This window comes from Arachis ipaensis, chromosome B9 (assembly GCF_059453495.1).
Source record: "Arachis ipaensis isolate K30076 ecotype BB chromosome B9, ASM5945349v1, whole genome shotgun sequence".
Classification (NCBI taxonomy): Eukaryota; Viridiplantae; Streptophyta; class Magnoliopsida; order Fabales; family Fabaceae; genus Arachis; species Arachis ipaensis.
The window spans coordinates 83,317,960-83,337,089 of record NC_142444.1 but is presented as its reverse complement, the minus strand read 5'-3'; the positions used below and the strand labels follow the sequence as shown (position 1 = coordinate 83,337,089).

The 19,130-nt window shown below is 38.3% G+C and overlaps 1 non-coding gene across 1 annotated transcript; it reads right to left on the bottom strand.

Moving 5' to 3' along the window:
* Window positions 1-18,677: 18,677 nt before the first annotated feature.
* LOC148545250 (small nucleolar RNA R71) lies at window positions 18,678-18,785 on the bottom strand. Its single transcript, XR_015900722.1, has one exon. It is a non-coding gene; the product is annotated as a small nucleolar RNA R71 (small nucleolar RNA).
* Window positions 18,786-19,130: the final 345 nt, after the last annotated feature.

Here is a 19,130-nt window from a genome sequence, read left to right as displayed (position 1 = left end):
TAATGCTTTTGAGTCTCCTCTTAGGACCGTGCCGATATTAGTCGTTTTGTCCGAGGTGTCTCCAATCTGAACCTTCTCTACCTCCCCTTCTGGGTGCGGACGGAGTTCTTCTCGATGCTGAGCTCCGCCAAGCTCAATTGTATGAAACTCTTCTCCTCTGCTTTTGAGGTTTAAGCTCTCGTTATAACAGCGACGTGCCATCTTTTGATCTGCTTTTATCGTGGCTATCCCCTCTGCAGTTGGGAATTTCATGCATAGATGCGGAGTTGAGACTATTGCGCCGAGTTGATTGAGTGTTGTCCGACCTATGAGAGCATTGTAGGCTGAACTTACGTCGACCACAATGTAGTCTATTTTGAGGGTCCTAGATTGGTTCCCTTTTCCAAAAGTAGTGTGTAGCGATACGTATCCCAGCGGTTGTATCGGAGTGTCTCCTAGTCCAAACAGATTGTTCGGGTATGCTCTAAGTTCCTTTTCGTCTAAACCGAGCTTGTCGAAGGCTGTTTTGAATAAGATATCGGCAGAACTCCCTTGGTCTACTAGTGTGCGGTGTAGATTGGTGTTTGCCAGTATAATAGTGATGACCATGGGATCATCGTGTCCCGAGATAATGCCGGATGCGTCCTCTTTAGTAAATGTTATCGCCGGGATGTCGGGTGCTTCCTCCTTTCCCTCAACATGATATACTTCTTTGAGATATCTCTTTTGGGATGATTTGGAGATCCCACCTCCTGCGAATCCGCCGTGTATCATGTGGACGTGTCTTTCTGGTGTCCGAGGTGACCGTTCAGCTCGTCCATCATCTTCGTCTCTCCGTCTTTTTCTTTGATCATCATCCCGGGTGGCCAGAAATCGATCTAATTTTCCTTTTCTTACCAATTTTTCTATGATATTTTTCAAGTCGAAGCACTCGTTGGTAGAGTGCCCTCGAATTCGATGTTATTCACAATATTCCTTCCGATTTCCTCCTCCCCTTTTTCCTTTGAGTGGCCGTGCTGGGGGGATTTTTTCTGTATGGCAAACTTCTTTGTACACGTCGACCAGGGATGCTTTGAGAGGAGTGTAGTTGTGGTATTTTTTGATTTTCTCACCCTATCAATCTTCTTTTCTTTTGGAGTCCTTGTCTTTGTCTCGGTAGGAGGCCCCAGATTTTGAGATTTCTCCCAGCCGAGCGTTCTCTTCCATGTTGATGTATTTTTCTGCTCGCTCCTGGACTTCGTCTAAGGAGGTAGGATACTTTTTTGATATAGATTGGCTAAAAGGTCCCTCTCGTAAGCCATTGATAAGCCCCATGATGGCGGCCTCTGTTGGTAAACTTTGTATGTCCATGCATGTTTTGTTGAATCTTTCCATGTAGTTGCGGACGCTCTCCCGATCTCCTTGCTTGATCCCTAGTAAGCTGGGTGCGTGCTTGGCCTTATCTTTCTTGATGGAGAATCTGGCCAGGAACTTTTTGGCCAGGTCGTCAAAGTTTGAGATGGACTTCGGAGGTAAGTTGTCGAACCATCTGATCACCGTTTTCGTGAGAGTTGTTGGAAAAGCTTTGCAGCGAACGGCGTCTGAGGCATCGGTAAGGTACATTCTGCTTCTGAAATTGCTGAGATGATGGTTGGGATCTGTAGTGCCATCATACAAAACCATATCCGGGAGCTTGAAATCTTTTGGGATTTTGGTCTTCATGATTTCCCTGGTGAATGGATCCTGTTCTTTGTGTGAATTTTCCTCAGGAGTGGTCCGGGGAGCTTTTGATTTGAGGTCGGCCTCTAATTGCTGTAGTTTTTCTTCTAGTTCTCGACATCGCCGTACCTCTCTTTGAAGATCCTTTCCGATCTCCCGTTGTTGCTGGGTTTCCTTCTCAAGTTGCTTTAAGCGATCTTGAAGTGCTTCCATGGCTCCCGGATTTGGTGAGTTTTTGTCCCCGATGGATTTCGGAGTATCCTTTAGCGTAGTGTCCGCGTTCTTGTGCGGTGTTCTGTTCTGAGTCGTGGTCCGTCCGCCATGGTTTTGGGATGACTTTCAGGTTCCCTGGCAACGGTGCCAATGTTCCGAGGGTTACCTGAAACTGGAGGTCGATCTCAGATGAGATCTTCCGTACTGATCGGAGATGACGTGTCCGGCTAGCTGGTGGCGGCCGGAGCTGTTGTGTCCGACTTATTGGACTTGCTGCTCTGCTGATCCTTGGCCACCGGAAGGTGGGGGTACCTGCAAGAGACTCCGATGCTTAAGTTAGCACGGGTATTAAGCAGGTTTTTATGTCGAATCAGAGTATGAGTTATACCTGGGTGCTCCAGTGTATTTATAGTAGTGTGGGCTGACCTTTCTGATAAGATAAGTTAGTTATCTTATCTTATCTTATCTTTATCTTGAGTGAAGTCCGCTTATCTTTAAGGGAACCGCCTTTATCTCTGTAGGCTTGAACTACCTTTGGATTTGGGTCGTGTTCCTCCATTTGGGCCCTTTACTGGGCTCTCCTGTCGATTTGGCCGATCTCTTTAAGAAAAGGTCGGATAGTCAGACCTGAAGAGGTCAGTCGTTTTGCCACCAATCATCCCGGGTCGGACAGTTCGACCTAGGGTATAAACACTATCTGAATTCTAAGTTCCTATAGATGCCAATTGATGGTGTGGAAAACGATCTAACACAAAACTCACCGGCAAGTGTACCGGGTCGCATCAAGTAATAATAACTCACATGAGTGAGGTCGATCCCACAGGGATTGAAGGATTGAGCAATTTTAGTTTAGTGGTTGATTTAGTCAAGCGAATCAAGTATTGGTTGAGTGGTTTGAAATTGACAGAAACTAAATTTCTTGAAATGTAAAGGGAGAAGGGTAAAATGCAGTAAATTAAAGAACAGGAAAGTAAAGAAGCAGAATCTTAATGAACAAGTAAAGTAAATTGCTGAAACTTAGATTGCAAGAAATGTAAATGACTGAATCTTAAAGTGCAAGAAATGTAAATTGCTTGAATTATAAAAGGAGTTGGGAATTGGGATTGCAGAATTTAAACAAGACAGAAGTAAATTGCAATTAAACAGAAGAGTAGAGAATTGATTGAATCAAACTAAATCTCAACAGAAAATAAAAAATGCTTTGAGAATTTAAAAACAGAGAATGAGCAATGCTTAATTTGCAGCAATTTAAAAGAAGTTAAAGATCTCAGGAGTGGAAGAGACTAGATAACAAGTCTAGATCTCAAATCCTTCCTTGATCGAACAAGAACAATTGTAAAAGGAAATAAAGAAAAGTTGAATTGCAGAAAGTGTAGAAGAAGAATAAAAGAAGATGCATTTAACAGAAATTGAAATTCAATTATGCAGAAGAGTAAACAAGATCTCAAGGTGAGATTGAAACAGAAGTTCTTCAATTCTTCACCCAAGATCAAAAGCAAGAAAATAAAAGAGTGCTCAAGCAAGAACAAGGAAGAAGAGAGATCAATTCTCCTTCCAAATTCTCTAAGATCCAAATTCAAAAGTAAAAAGATCAAAAATGAAAATGACAATTAAAAGGAAAAATTCAAAGTAAAATCTAGAGGTGTCAAAAGGTTCTAATTACATCAAACTAACTCCTATTTATACACTTTCTATTCTTGGATTTTGGAATTTGGATGGGCTTTTGATTTGGTGAAGAAATGAATTAAATTGGATTTTTAATTCAATTTTTAGCCCAAATGCACCTCCCAGGGGTAAGCTCAGTTGGAAAACCCAACTGAGCACTCAAGTGTTGCCATCCGTGTCAATTTGGTGAGCCTAGCCCCTTGGTTGATGTCAATTGCACTAGAGCTCAGTTGGAATTTTGAACTGGGCTCTAGGCCGTGTCATGGTGCGCTGGGCTTGCTTCTTGTTGCGCCAAATTGCTTGTCACAGCCCCCTTGGTGTGCAAAGTTGTGCGCATCATAGTTCCTTGGTGCCTTGGGTCCGTGTCAATTTGTGGGGAGAATGGGGAGGTAGTGCTCAGTTGGAAAAACCAACTGAGCTCCCCCTTGTGCAACGCCTTGTTTGGGACTTCAAGGTCTCCAGTTCAAATCCTGGTAGAGGAAGTCTTGGAGCTAATTTCCTTGGATGAGTGGGTGCTCCTCCCTTGTGTTTCCAAGAGCTCCCAAGTTCGAAACTTGGCCCAAGCATTTTAGCTATTTCTTCTTGATTTTCCTTGCAAGGTGAGTAGCGCTCCTTCCTTATGTTTCAAGGAGTTCCCAGGTTCAAACCTTAGCCAATGCATCTTGTGTTATTTTCCTTGCAAGCTTGGTGGTGAGTGGTTCCAAGTTCGAACCATGGAGGAGGTATTTTGGCTATTTTCTTCTCATTTTCATTGCAAGGAGCGTTCCTTGCTTCCTTTAGCTCATGAGTTCGAAACTTGGTGGCTTCACTCATGGGATTTCATCTTGAATTAATTTGGAGAGGTCCCCGATAAAGCTCACTTAGTTAACTGAGCTTTGTACCATTTCCTTGCTTTCTTTAGTGCTCAGTTAACTATTTGAACTTAGCTTTGTACCTTGCCTTCTCCTTTCATTCCTTGTGAAGCTCGGTTCATTTTTCTAACTTAGCCTTCCTTCTTCCTCAATGTTGGAACGCTTTTGCTTCCTTTGGAACGTCCCTTGGGCCGCGCTTTTCTTATTTTCTTCTTTCTTCTCCTACAATCAATCAAATCAACCAATCAAAGTATCACCAAATTCACAAGGATTATAAATCATTAAAATTCAACTAAATTGAGCTTAAACCTCATGATTTATCATCAATTACATGGTGGTTGATTGATTCAAAGAAGTCATGCATTTTCATTCCAAATTACTTACTTAGAATGCAAGAAAGTGCATAAAACCTAATAAAAACAAAGAAAAAGGCTAGTGAAACTAGGCTAGGATGACTTGTCATCACCAATCATTCTGAACTTCAATGGATAAAGCGAGATGCCAAAACTATTCAAGAGGCAAAAAGCTACAAGTCCCGCTCATCTGATTGGAGCTATGTTTCATTGATATTTTAGAATTTATAGTATATTCTCTTCTTTTTATCCTATTTGATTTTCAGTTGGTTGGGGACAAGCAACAATTTAAGTTTGGTGTTGTGATGAGCGGATAATTTATACGCTTTTTGGGATTGTTTTTACATAGTTTTCAGTATGATTTTGTTAGTTTTTAGTATATTTTTATTAGTTTTTAATTAAAAATCATATTTCTAGACTTTACTATGAGTTTGTGTGTTTTTCTATGATTTCAGGTATTTTCTGGCTGAAATTGAGGGACCTGAGCAAAAATCAGATTCAGTGGTTGAAGAAGGACTGCAGATGTTGTTGGATTCTGACCTCCCTGCACTCAAAGTGGATTTTCTGGAGCCACAAAACTCCAAATGGTGCGCTTCTAATTGCGTTGGAAAGTAGACATCCAGGGCTTTCCAGCAATATATAATAGTCCATACTTTGCCCGAGTTTAGACGACATAAACTGGCGTTCAACGCCAATTCCATGCTGCATTCTGGAGTCAAACGCCAAAAACAGGTTGCAAAGTGGAGTTCAACGCCAGAAACACGTTACAAACTGGCGTTCAACTCCAAGAATGACCTCTCCACGTGTAAACTTTAAGCTCAGCCCAAGCACACACCAAGTGGGCCCCGGAAGTGGATTTCTGCATCATTTACTTATTTTTGTAAACCCTTGTAACTAGTTTAGTATAAATAGAACTTTTTACTATTGTATTTATATCTTTGGATTATCTTTTGATCCTTTGATCATGTTTTGGGGGCTGGTCTCTCAGCCATGCCTGAACATTTCACTTATGTATTTTTCAACGGTAGAGTTTCTACACACCATAGAGTAAGGTGTGGAGCTCTGCTGTTCCTCAAAGATTAATGCACAGTACTACTATTTTTCTATTCAATTCAACTTATTCCGCTTCTAAGATATTCATTCATACTTCAATATGATGGATGTGATGATCGTGACAGTCATCATCATTCGTAACTTATGAACGCGTGCCTGACATCCACTTCCGTTCTACCTTAGATTGAATGGATATCTCTTGGATATCTAATACAGGGGACCGAGTCCGAGTTATTAGTGTCTTCGTGGTATAAGTTAGAATCCATGGATGGCCATTCCTGAGATCCAGAAAGTCTAAACCTTGTCTGTGATATTCCGAGTAGGATCTGGGAAGGGATGGCTGTGATGACCTTAAAACTCGCGAGTGCTGGGCGTAGTGACAGACGCAAAAGGATCAATGGATCCTATTCCAGTATGATCGATAACCGACAGATGAATAGTCGTGCCGTGACGGAGCATCTTGGACCATTTTCACTGAGAGGATGGGAAGTAGCCATTGACAACGGTGATGCCCAACATACAGCTTGCCATGGAAAGGAGTAGGATTGATTGGATGAAGACAGTAGGAAAGCAGAGATCAGAGGAACGAAAGCATCTCTATACGCTTATCTGAAATTCTCACCAATGAATTACATAAGTACCACTATCCTATTTTATATTTTATTTATTTTCATCCACTATAATTTCTTAATAAAATTTAATCTGCCTGACTGAGATTTACAAGGTGACCATAGCTTGCTTCAAGCCGACAATCTCCGTGGGATCGACCCTTACTCACGTAAGGTTTATTACTTGGACGACCCAGTGCACTTGCTGGTTAGTTGTACGAAGTTGTGAAACAGATATAAGATCATGAACGTGCGTATTGACTTTTTAGTGCCGTTATCAAGGAATGGAATGATCACAATTTCGCACACCAGTGGTTCAAGTTGAATTGGTGAAGTTTTGGTTGGATTAGAAGAGGTTTGAAAAGAGTATGTTTTGAAAATTTAGGTTTGTCAAAGTTTTGCTAAAAATGAGTTTTAGGCAAACTTTGATGGATGATAACTTGAGCCTCAAAGCTTAAAATTGAATGAAACTTGTTTTAAATTAAAGATGGCTTTGAGGGCTTTAAATTGATATAAAGTTTGTAGAAAAGAGATTTTTGTAGAGGAAGTTATGACCGTTTAAAATTTGGTGTCAAAATCTGAATTCTGTGATGTTCCAGGATTTTATGATTTCTGCTTTGTGTGCGGACACACAGCCCTGTGCGCATGCACACACGGTGATATGGTTCCTGTTGGGAGCGCTAGTACGCCATGTTCGCACACACAACCAATAAAGTTTTGCAAGCTGTGCGCATGCACAGTGCTGTGCACCCGCACACGCTGGGAAGTGTGTTTTGTTAGGGGCGTTCGCACGTTCTGTGCGTACACTCAACAATGAAAATTTTACTTTTTATGTGTACGCACAGCCTTGTGCACATGCACACTTTCTAAAAATTCTTCTGGGCTTGCGTACGCACAACCCTATGCGTACGCACACTGCCCTGTTTTTCAAAGAAAACCTTGTTTTTAACTATTTTACCATCCCGACAAGCTTGCAACTTTTCGTAACACTTACTTAAAACCTTTTTACTAGTTTTAGAGTATTGAATCAAGAGAGAGAATATTAAGGGAATAAAAGGGGTAATTTTGATTATGATATTAGAAGACCGTGACTTAAGCTTGGTAAGTTCTGTGGATGAGATAAGAGGAGAACTAATGATGATTATGAGATTGTTAGCGAGAGCGATGGTGATGAGGAGATTGTTAATGAGAATAATGATGGTTATAAGACTGATAAAGAGGATGATGATGATTATAAGATTGTTAATGAGAATGATAACGATTAAGAGATTAATATTAAATATGATACTGATTGTGATACACATACCTGGGTAGATGTAGTGGCATTGATCCACTTGCTCCGGGATGTGGTGAGATATACATGCTTGGGTAAATGCAGTGGCATTGATTCTACTTGCTCCGGGTTTGGTTTGCAACTCCTGGGGTAGATGAAGTAGTTAGCCCCCACATGCTCCCAGTCGAGGTTGATTTGACATTTGTAAAATTATCTTAATTTCAGATTTCCTTGGGTAGATGCAGTGGGTCGGCTCCACCTGCTCCAGGTTGAGATCCGAGATTCTGTTGATCTTGCGTTGTAAGATGTGACCGTACACTTATACTTTTTTGGATGAGCTCTCTCCTATGGATATTTTATTTTGATTTTTGAGCTTGGGGATGCGCGCTCGCAGGGACTGTCCAATGGTTAGCTGCCAGGACATGTCGGGTTGTCTTTGTAACCGACAGATGATATAATCATCCATAGGGCAGGCATTCATCATTTACACATGTTTGACTTGTTTGGGTTTGCCTATTTGTTTTGGATTGCTAAATTGTACATATATTCTATGCTACCTGATTAAATGCTACTTGCTTTACTTGTACTTAATTGTGTATTACTTGTCTGTATTGCTTGTGATTGTATAACTAAGAGGTCCCTCATGCTGGTGTCGGTTGACGCTGAGGGCTATTTTTGTTGAAATGGAAAAATGATGTGATTAATTTAAAATGATGATTATTGAATGAGGTAATTTGAGTTCCCTGGGTAGACGCAGTGAAGTGATTTCACTTGCTCCAGGTTGAAAATGAGATAATTTGAGCTCCCTGGGTAGACGCAGTGAAGTGGTTTTACTTGCTTCAAGTGAGGATATGAGGTATTGATATAGGATTGCTGAGACAGAATAGCTGGTGATGGTTTTGTTTATGATTCTGATTTTGATTCATTGGAGAGTTAGAAAGTTGGGAAGCATGAGGAAGATGAATTAGATTTAGCATTCCCTTATGACAGTTGCCTGTTTATAGATTAGTGAGAATATAGGATGAATATTTGGTGAAAGGAAGTTTAGGATGCTTAGTAAGTTTTTATTACAATGAATTGTATTTATTTGGCACTTTTACCGTACTGGGAACACATGGGTCAGGGGTTCTCATTCCGTATATATCTCTTATTTTTCAGATGCAGGTCCAGGTGCTCAATAGTGAGTTACGGTTTGTCTGAAAAATAGCGAAGACCTTGTATTTTTCTGCTTTATATTTTGTTTAGGATCTCTCCATCTTTATATTGAAAAACTTATATTATGTATTAACCTCTTTCGGAACTTGCCTATAGAGGCTTTATGTATATTTTGGGAGAGATAGGACCTAACATTGTCAAACTACTTTTATATTGTACCCTAGCCGGCCTAAACTTTGCAAGTCATGGCTAGTGGCTAATTATTTATGTTATATATCTATATTTTGTTTTATCTTATTCTTCTCGACGAAATTATCTTTATGTCGTCTCAGTTCACGCTCTACCTTCTTTTTGTCGATACATGAGCGCTACGATTTCGCGATTTTATTTTTACTCCTTTTCAGGCTTCTCGATTAATACTCCTTTCAATTATACTTATAAACTATGTATTAAAAATCCACCTTGAGAGTCGTACCACCTTATTATCCTTGACTTATAACTTGAGCATAAGGATTTGAATATTAGGGTGTTACATTATGGTATTAGAGTAGTTTGTCCTCGTAAGCCTGAGGGATGGAACTGCTTATGCTTCAATGCATACTCTGAGTCTATACCTGTGCTAGTTAGGGTATCGAATCGATACATCTAGCATGAAGTTCATGAGTGTCCCTTTGGTAATTTGAAGCACTTGACTTGAGATATTGAGTCTGATCACCTCGATATCGCTTGTTTAGTGTGGACAGGACTCGAATGGCGTCTCATGGACATGAGCGAGGTTCTTGGAGAGGAATTCCCTAGAATTGATGAGGGGATGCCGGGAATGGAAATCTTGGTAGTGATATACATGAGATTAGTGCAATGGTGTTGGATTGTTGAGTGAAATACTTGGAGGCGAATAGTTGATTGGATGATTTGTTTAATTAGGCTTGAATTGATTGTGACCTGACGATTTAGAGTAGATGAGCTTGTAATTGACATTGGTATAGTTGGATTTGAATTGGGATGCAAGTTTATGAAATTGAACACTTGTGTAGAAATCTGAGAATCACTAGTTGTTAGGCAACTGATATTATAGGTTTTGAATGATTAGAATGTGAATTGGGATAACATTATGTAGATGGTGAATTGTTAAGTGTTGAGGTAGGTAGAGTATGAATTAGGCTTGGACTTGGCTGAGTTTGACATTGGTTAGCATGTGATTATAGTTATGATAAATGGGATTCATTGGATACTTAGTATGTAAGGCTGTGTCGTTACACTTAAGGAAGAATAAGTGGAATGAGAGATTTTGAAATTTGCTAATTGAGGTCCTAGGTAATTGATATTGAGTGATGGTGAACCCCAAATTGCATATGGATTAGGAACTCGGTTATCCAAAAGTGGAATTAGCGTTGTAAGTATAGTCCTAACCCGACAATTGGGGCCTCAAATCAAATTAGAATTTCACAAGATATGTCACAAGCAAAACCAAATTAAAATCTAGAGTATTAGACTCCCGAGTCGTCTACCTAGGAGCACTTTAGAGCAACGAGTGTGCAATTCCGGTTGTAGTGATCAACGAGTTGTGAATGAAGAAATGAACATATAAAGCAATAAAATAACATACAAAATTGTAATGATTGAACTAATTAAGAAATTAAAGAACTGACTATGTAATATAAACAAGTAAAGTATAAAAGAAATCCACATATAAAGGTATAAGAGATTGAAAGCATCAAAAAGAGTCTCGGCTTGGAGTGAGCTAAGGGTCCTTTCGTTGTTGGAACCACAACTATGACAATTATGATGGATTAGTCTCACTTGATCAACCCTCACATCGGAAGGTAAGTTAAATGAGCATAAGTGTCCTTAACCCACAAATACTAAGTTGCTTGCTAATTGCCTTAGCAACAACTTAGCGTTAGTGGGAACAAGAACAATTAATAACCCAAGAATTGAAACTAAATGTTGGACATTCCAACTCTAGAAACCCAATTGCTCACTTTACCCAAGCCAAGAACCAAAAATTTAGCCTAAAACCATGTTTGACATTTTGTCAAACACTTGGTGGGCAAAAAGCTTAAATATGAGGAAGATGAGTAAAGGCTTGAAACTAAAAGCAACAATTGATCTCAATCAACAAGAATAACACAAGAAAGCATGTAATAAAAATCAAACATAAATTTCATCAACAAGAACATTAAATTGCAAGAGAGAAGCTAAATTGAACTATAACTTGAATTTGAAGAAAGAGTAATGACAATGTAACTATAAAGAGTAATGACAAGAGAATACTTACAATGAAAGCTAGGAAAATCCAAGATCAAAAATGGAAATGGAACTTGAATATAAAACACTAATGTAAACCCTAGTAGAGTTGATGAAAAACTTAGAGAAAACTAAAACTAAAAACCTCCTATACTACTCCTAAACTATACTAAATGATATGCTATCCTATGTCTCCATTTTCCCCTCCAATATGAGCTAAGAGACTTCAGAAATGGGCCTCCAAAGCCCCCAAATCGTGAGGCACGTGCTATTTTAATGAAGTCATGTATGGACACCTGTGCGGACGCACAGACGCGTACGTCCGCACACTTCGCGAGAAATCCAGGCCTGTGCGTACGCACAAGAAGCTGTGTGCACACACACTACGCGATGCTTGGCTGGACGCGCGATGCGCTCGATGCAATCCACGTGCTCTGCTTGGGTAGCTGTGCGTACGCACAGGTAGCTGTGCGCACCCACACGTCTCTGAGCTCACTCCTTTGATTTCTCTTGCTTCCTCCACTTTGCATGCTCTTCTTCCATTTTCTCCAATCCATTCCTACCTTATATACCTGAAAGCACTCACCAAAAATATCAAGGCATCAAATGGAAGGCAACTAGAATAAAATAGATTCAATTAAGTATAAAAGTGCACATTTTTATGATCAAGCACAAATTGGGAGGAGAGATCAAAAGCATGCTATTCAAGGGAATAAGTGTGAGTTTATGTGACAAAAATCCATTCAATTCTAACAAAAAATCATCATCAAATATGGATTCATCAGTAATGTCTTCATGAAAATTGAGCATTTTGAGGAAAATTTTGATTTAAACATAGAGATGCCAAAGGACCTAAGCTACGATTGGACTCTTAGTGGATGAAAATCAGAGTGACGCAGCGGAAGTATTAAAATAGAATAGTTGCAAATGGGAGCTGTAGAGGATGATTAGAAATACTTTAGGTTTGAATACTTGGAAGGTTTAACGAGTTAATGCCAATAGTGCTTCGCAGGTAGTTAAGTTTAATTGTGGCTATGAGATTCGATTGATTCTAAAATAGCTGTATAAATAACTAGAGGTGTGATTAGATTCGTGCTTAAATTTTGATGGATAAATTATTGGATCTTGGATGATGGATTTGGAAGACAGTAAATTGAAATATTGAGGTTGTATTGAGGTTAATTTGAGGGAAACGGTGAAAGGTGATGAGTTTCGTTTTAAGGAAGGTTTTATGAAGGGTGAGATGAACATAACATCTGATTAGTTATTGAGAGAGCTTATATGAAGAGTTGATATCGAATTTTCAAGGACAAAAATTTTTGTTAGGTGGGTAGGATGTAAAACCCGGTAAAACCGTGTTTAATTAAATATAAATTAAATATGATCAAATATGGTTAGAAAATTTAGTAATAGGATTTTGAGGATTTAAAAATGATATTTGGACTCAGTGGATTTTTCTGAGTCGGAGAACATAGTTTTCTGCGTAAAAATATGCACTGGGAATTTGACCAGTAGTATCGGCTGAGATTTGTCTGGTACTACAGCTGAATAAATTAATTATAAGTGAATAAGGTTAGGAAATGAGAAATTATAATTTGGGAACCTAGAAATATTTAAAATACAATTTAAAACTCTAATCTTAAAGGTTTTGGCCCAAAGTTGGGCCAACGGGTTAAACCGAATGAAGTGGGCCTAAGTGGGCCCAAAACCCAACATAAATATGGCCTAATTAAGGCCATTCAGCAGCCACATCCCCCCTCCCCCCATTCTTGTGTGAATCACGTCGAAGCAAAGAGAGGGAAGAAGAGAGAAAACCCCAACCCTCATTGAAACTTCAAACTACCATAACTTTCTCTCCGGTGCTCCGATTGACGAGCCGTCTACAGCCACACGTCGCCCTCGATGAGCTCTTCAATTCTATCTGGGTTATATGGTGAGTTTTTCAATGAACTCTGCCCATTTTTCATTTTTCTCCTTAAATTTGAATTTGGTTATGGGTGTTGAGTGATTTTATGATTTTGGTTATTTAGGAGTGCTCTAGTATGAGCCATTGGTGAGTTCCATCAACCAATTTTGTGGGTTAAGGTAAGGAACCCTCTAACACTTGTAATTTATCAATTTCATGAACCCTAGGTTGATTATAAGTGTGAAAATTGATTATGTTAGAGTCTTGGGTGATTTTAGTGTACAATTGGAAGATTGATATTGCTTGTGGGGCTTTGGTGAGGCTTAGAGCTAAGGGTTGGTAGAGACTTCCAAGAAGAAGTTCAATTATTTTGGCTACAAGAGGTACGGTTTAAGTTTCATTTAAGTACCGTGTGGTGCGATGAGAATTCCTAGGCTAGATATCCCTAGGATTAGGTTTGGATTATGTAAATGGTTGGTATTAATATGCATAGTTGATGTGCTATGTAAATTAATGATTGAGTTGAGAATTGTGTGAAATTGCATGTTTGGTGTGTTGAGAAATTTGATAAAATCGGATAACGATTAACGGTTTGTGGATTATGTATTGAATTTGAATTTAGGCCAGAGGTCGTGGATTTTGGGCCGGAGGCCAGAAAAGGTAAGGACGGTAAGTATATGGTTGATGATTGGTGATTGAATGAATGATAGTGATATATAAGTGTTTGTGTAGGAGGTTTTGTTGATTATTGAACTCGAAAGCTTGGAGGTTGCTTGAATTGAATTATTGAGCTAAGATTGATGAAAATAGAGAATTGAAGTGTGGTGGATTGAATAGGGAAGTTGGAATGTGGTTCAGGTTGAATTGGTAAACTTTTGGTTGGATTAGAAAAGGTTTGAAAAGAGTATGTTTTGAAAATTTAGGTTTGTCAAACTTTTGGTAAAAATGAGTTTTAAGTCAACTTTGACAGATCATAACTTGAGCCTCAAAGCTTAAAATTGAATGAAACTTGTTTTAAATTAAAGATGGCTTTGAGGGCTTTAAATTGATATAAATTTTGTAGAAAATGGATTTTTGTACAGGAAGTTATGACCGTTTAAAATTTGGTGTCAAAATCTGAATTCTGTGATGTTGCAGAATTTTATGATTTCTGGTTTATGTGTGCACGCACACACGGGGATATGGATGTTGTTGGGAGCGCTAGCACGCCCTGTGCACATACACAACTAATAAAGTTTTGCAAGCTGTATGCACGCACAGCCCTGTGCGCCCGCACACGCTAGGAAGTGCATTCTGTTGGGGGCATTCACACGTTCTGTGCGTACACTCAACAATGAAAATTTTACTTTCTATGTGTAAGAACAGCCTTGTGCACACGCACACTTTCTGAAAATTCTTCCGGGCGTGCGTACACACACTGCCCTGATTTTCAAAGAAAACCTTGTTTTTAACTGTTTTACCTTCTCGACAAGCTTGCAACTTTCCGTAACACTTAAAACCTTTTTACCAGTTTTAGAGTGTTGAATCAATAGAGAGAATAGTAAGGGAATAAAAGGGATAATTTTGATTATGAGATTAGAAGACCGTGACTTAAGCTTGGTAAGTTCTGTGGACGAGATAAGAAGAGAATTAATGATGATTATGAGATTGTTAGTGATGAGCGGATAATTTATACGCTTTTTGACATTGTTTTTAGTATATTTTTAGTAGAATCTAGTTACTTTTAGGGATGTTTTTAATAGATTTTATGTTAAATTCACATTTCTGGACTTTACTATGAGTTTGTGTGTTTTTCTATGATTTCAGGTATTTTCTGGCTGAAATTGAGGGACTTGAGCAAAAATTAGATTCAGAGGTTGAAGAAGGACTGCTGATGCTGTTGGATTCTGACCTCCCTGCACTCAAAGTGGATTTTCTGGAGCTACGAAACTCGAAATGGCGCGCTTCCAATTGCGGTGGAAAGTAGACATCCAGGGCTTTCCATAAATATATAATAGTCCATACTTTGGCCAAGAATAGATGACGCAAACTGGCGTTCAACGCCAGCTCTCTACCCAATTCTGGCGTCCAGCGCCAGAAAAGGATCCAAAACCAGAGTTGAACGCCAGAAATGGATCAAAACCTGGCGTTCAACTCCACAAATGGCCTCTACACGTGGAAAGTTAAAGCTCAGCCCAAGCACACACCAAGTGGGCCCCGGAAGTGGATTTATGCATCAATTACTTACTTCTGTAAACCCTAGTAGCTAGTTTATTATAAATAGGACCTCCTACTATTGTATTAGACATCTTTGGACGCCTGGTTCTTAGATCAGAGAGGCTGGCCATTTGACCATGCCTGGACCTTTCACTTATGTATTTTTAACGGTAGAGTTTCTACACTCCCTAGATTAAGGTGTGGAGCTCTGCTGTTCCTCAAAGATTAATGCAAAGTACTACTGTTTTCTATTCAATTCATCTTGTTTCGCTTCTAAGATATTCATTCGCAGTTCAACCTGAATGTGATGAACGTGACAATCATCATCATTCCCTATGAACGCGTGCCTGACAACCACTTCCGTTCTACCTTCGACTGAATGAGTATCTCTTAGATCTCTTAATCAGAATCTTCGTGGCGTAAGCTAGAATGATGGCAGCATTCAAGAGAATCCAGAAAGTCTAAACCTTGTCTGTGGTATTCCGAGTAGGATTCAATGATTGAATGACTGTGACGAGCTTCAAACTCGCGATTGTTGGGCGTTAGTGACGGACGCAAAAGGAGGGTGAATCATATTCCAGCATGATCGAGAACCGACAGATGATTAGCCGTGCTGTGACAGAGCATGTGAGCATATTTTTCACTGAGAGGAGGGGATGTAGCCACTGACAACGGTGATGCCCTTGCATAAAGCCAGCCATGGAAAGGAGTAAGACTGATTGGATGAAGATAGCAGGAAAGCAGAGGTTCAGAGGAACGAAAAGCATCTCCATTCGCTTATCTGAAATTCCTACCAATGATTTACATAAGTACCTCTATCCCTATTCTATTAATTATTATTCGAAAACACCATTATCAATTTATATCTGCCTGACTGAGATTTGCAAGGTGACCATAGCTTGCTTCATACCAATAATCTCCGTGGGATTGGACCCTTACTCACGTAAGGTATTACTTGGACGACCCAGTGCACTTGCTGGTTAGTTACACGGAGTTGTGAACCATGGTCTTGGCATCATGTTTTTGGCGCCATTTCCAGGGAAAGAAAGAGCAATGAATTTTACATAATTAAAGTGTAATCACGATTCCGCGTACCAAGTTTTTGGCGCCGTTGCCGGGGATTGTTCGAGTATGGACAACTGACGGTTCATCTTGTTGCTCAGATTAGGTAATTTTCTTTTTGTTTTCTTTTCAAAAAATTTTTCAAAAATATTTCAAAATTTTCTCCTTTGTTTTCGAAAAAAATAAAAATAAAAATAAAAATAAAAATGTTTTCAAAAATGTATTTGTCTTCAGAATTTTTAAGAATGAATTCTAGTGTTTCATGAAGCATGTTGAAGCCTGGCTGGCTGCAAAGCCATGTCTAATTCCTTTGGGAATGAGTATGTTGGGCGTGTCATGTCTGAGTTACATACTAAAGCTTGGCTGGCTATTCAGCCATGCCTGACCCTTTGATTGGAGCTTTAGAGCATAAGATTCCTGGAATTCATATTAAAAATTTTTGAATCCTTATTTTTCTCTTTTCTAAATAATTTTCGAAAAAAAAAATCCAAAAAAATTAGAAAATCATAAAAAAATCAAAAACATTTTTTGTGTTTCTTGTTTGAGTCATGAGTCATGTCATATGTTTGGTGTCAATTGCATGTGCATCTTGCATTTTTCGAAAATTCATGCATTCATAGTGTTCTTCATGATCTTCAAGTTGTTCTTGGTAAGTCTTCTTGCTTGATCTTTGCATTTGCATGTTTTGTGTCTTTTCTTATTTTTCATATGCATTCTTGAATTCTTAGTGTCTAAGCATTAAAGAATTCTAAGTTTGGTGTCTTGCATGTTTTCTTTGCATTAAAAATTTTTCAAAATTGTGTCTATGATGTTCATCTTGACATTCATAGTGTTCTTGGTGTTCATCTTGACATTCATAGCATTCTTGCATGCATCACATGTTTTGATCTAAAAATTTCATGCATTGCATCTCTTTAGTGTTTTTCTCTCTCATCATAAAAATTTCAAAAAATCAAAAAAAATATCTTTCCCTTTTTCTCTCATCAAATTCGAAAATTTGGATTGACTTTTTCAAAAATTTTTAAAATCAAATTGTTTCTCATGAGTCAAATCAAATTTTCAATTTGAAAATCTTATCTTTTTCAAAATCTTTTTCAAAAATCAAATCTTTTTCAAATTTCTTAGTTATTTTCGAAAATTTCAAAAATATTTTTCAAAAATCTTTTTTCTTATTTTTATATCAAATTTTCGAAAATAACATAATCAATTAATGTTTTGATTCAAAAATTTGAAGTTTGTTACTTGCTTGTTAAGAAAGATTCAAACTTTAAGTTCTAGAATCATATCTTGTGATTTCTTATGAATCAAGTCATTAATTGAGATTTTAAAAAATCAAATCTTTTTCAAAACTAATTTCTAAAATATCTTCTTATCTTACCTTTTTCAAAAAGTTGGTTTCAAAATATCTTTTCTAACCTCCTAACTTCTTATCTTTTCAAAAATTTGTTTCAATTAACTAACTAAATTTTTGTTTGTTTCTTAACTTTTTCAAAACTACCTAACTAACTCTCTCTCTCTAATTTTCAAAAATATATTCCCTCTTTTTCAAAAATTTCTTTTTAATTAACTAATTATTCTTATTTTTATTTTTGATTTTAAAAATTTTCGAAAAATACTAACAATTTTCAAAAACCATTTTCGAAAATCACTAACTCTTTTTCAAAAATATTTTTCGAAAATTCTCCCTCTCTCATCTCATTCAATTTATTTATTCATCTACTAACATCTCATCTCACATCTCTACCCTCCTCACAGTTGTGTTTCTTCCATTCCATTACATTCTTTATCTCCCACTTTTCTTTCACTCACAAAGGAATCCCTATACTGTGGTATAAAGGATCCATATTATTATTATTATTTTTTCTGTGCCCTCTTCTTTGTCATATGAGCAGGAGCAAGGACAAGAATATTCTTGTTGAAGCAGATCCAGAACCTGAGAGGACTCTGAAGAAAAAATTAAGAGAAGTTAAATTACAACAATCCAGAGATAACCTTTCAGAAATTTTCGAACAGGAACAGGAGATGGCAGCCGAAAATAATAATAATATAAGGAAGATGCTTGGTGACTTTACTGCACCTAATTCCAATTTACATGGAAGAAGCATCTCCATTCCTGCCATTGGAGCAAACAACTTTGAGCTGAAACCTCAATTAGTTTCTCTGATGCAGCAGAACTGCAAGTTTCATGGACTTCCATCTGAAGATCCTTTTCAGTTCTTAACTGAATTCTTGCAGATATGTGATACTGTTAAGACTAATGGAGTAGATCCTGAAGTCTACAAGCTCATGCTTTTCCCTTTTGTTGTAAGAGACAGAGCTAGATTATGGTTGGATTCTCAACCCAAAGACAGCCTGAACTCTTGGGATAAGCTGGTCACGGCTTTCTTAGCCAAGTACTTTCCTCCTCAAAAGCTGAGCAAGCTTAGAGCTGATGTTCAAACCTTCAGACAGAAAGAAGGTGAATCCCTCTATGAAGCTTGGGAAAGATACAAACAGTTGACCAAAAAGTGTCCTTCTGACATGCTTTCAGAATGGACCATCCTGGATATATTCTATGATGGTTTATCTGAGCTATCAAAAATGTCACTGGACACTTCTGCAGGTGGATCCATTCACCTAAAGAAAATGCCTGCAGAAGCTCAAGAACTCATTGACATGGTTGCTAATAACCAGTTCATGTACACTTCTGAAAGGAATCCTGTGAGTAATGGGACGCCTATGAAGAAGGGAGTTCTTGAAGTTGATACTCTGAATGCCATATTGGCTCAGAATAAAATATTGACTCAGCAAGTCAATATGATCTCTCAAAGTCTGCATGGAATGCAAGCTACATCCAACAGTACTCAAGAGGCTTCTTACGAAGAAGAAGCT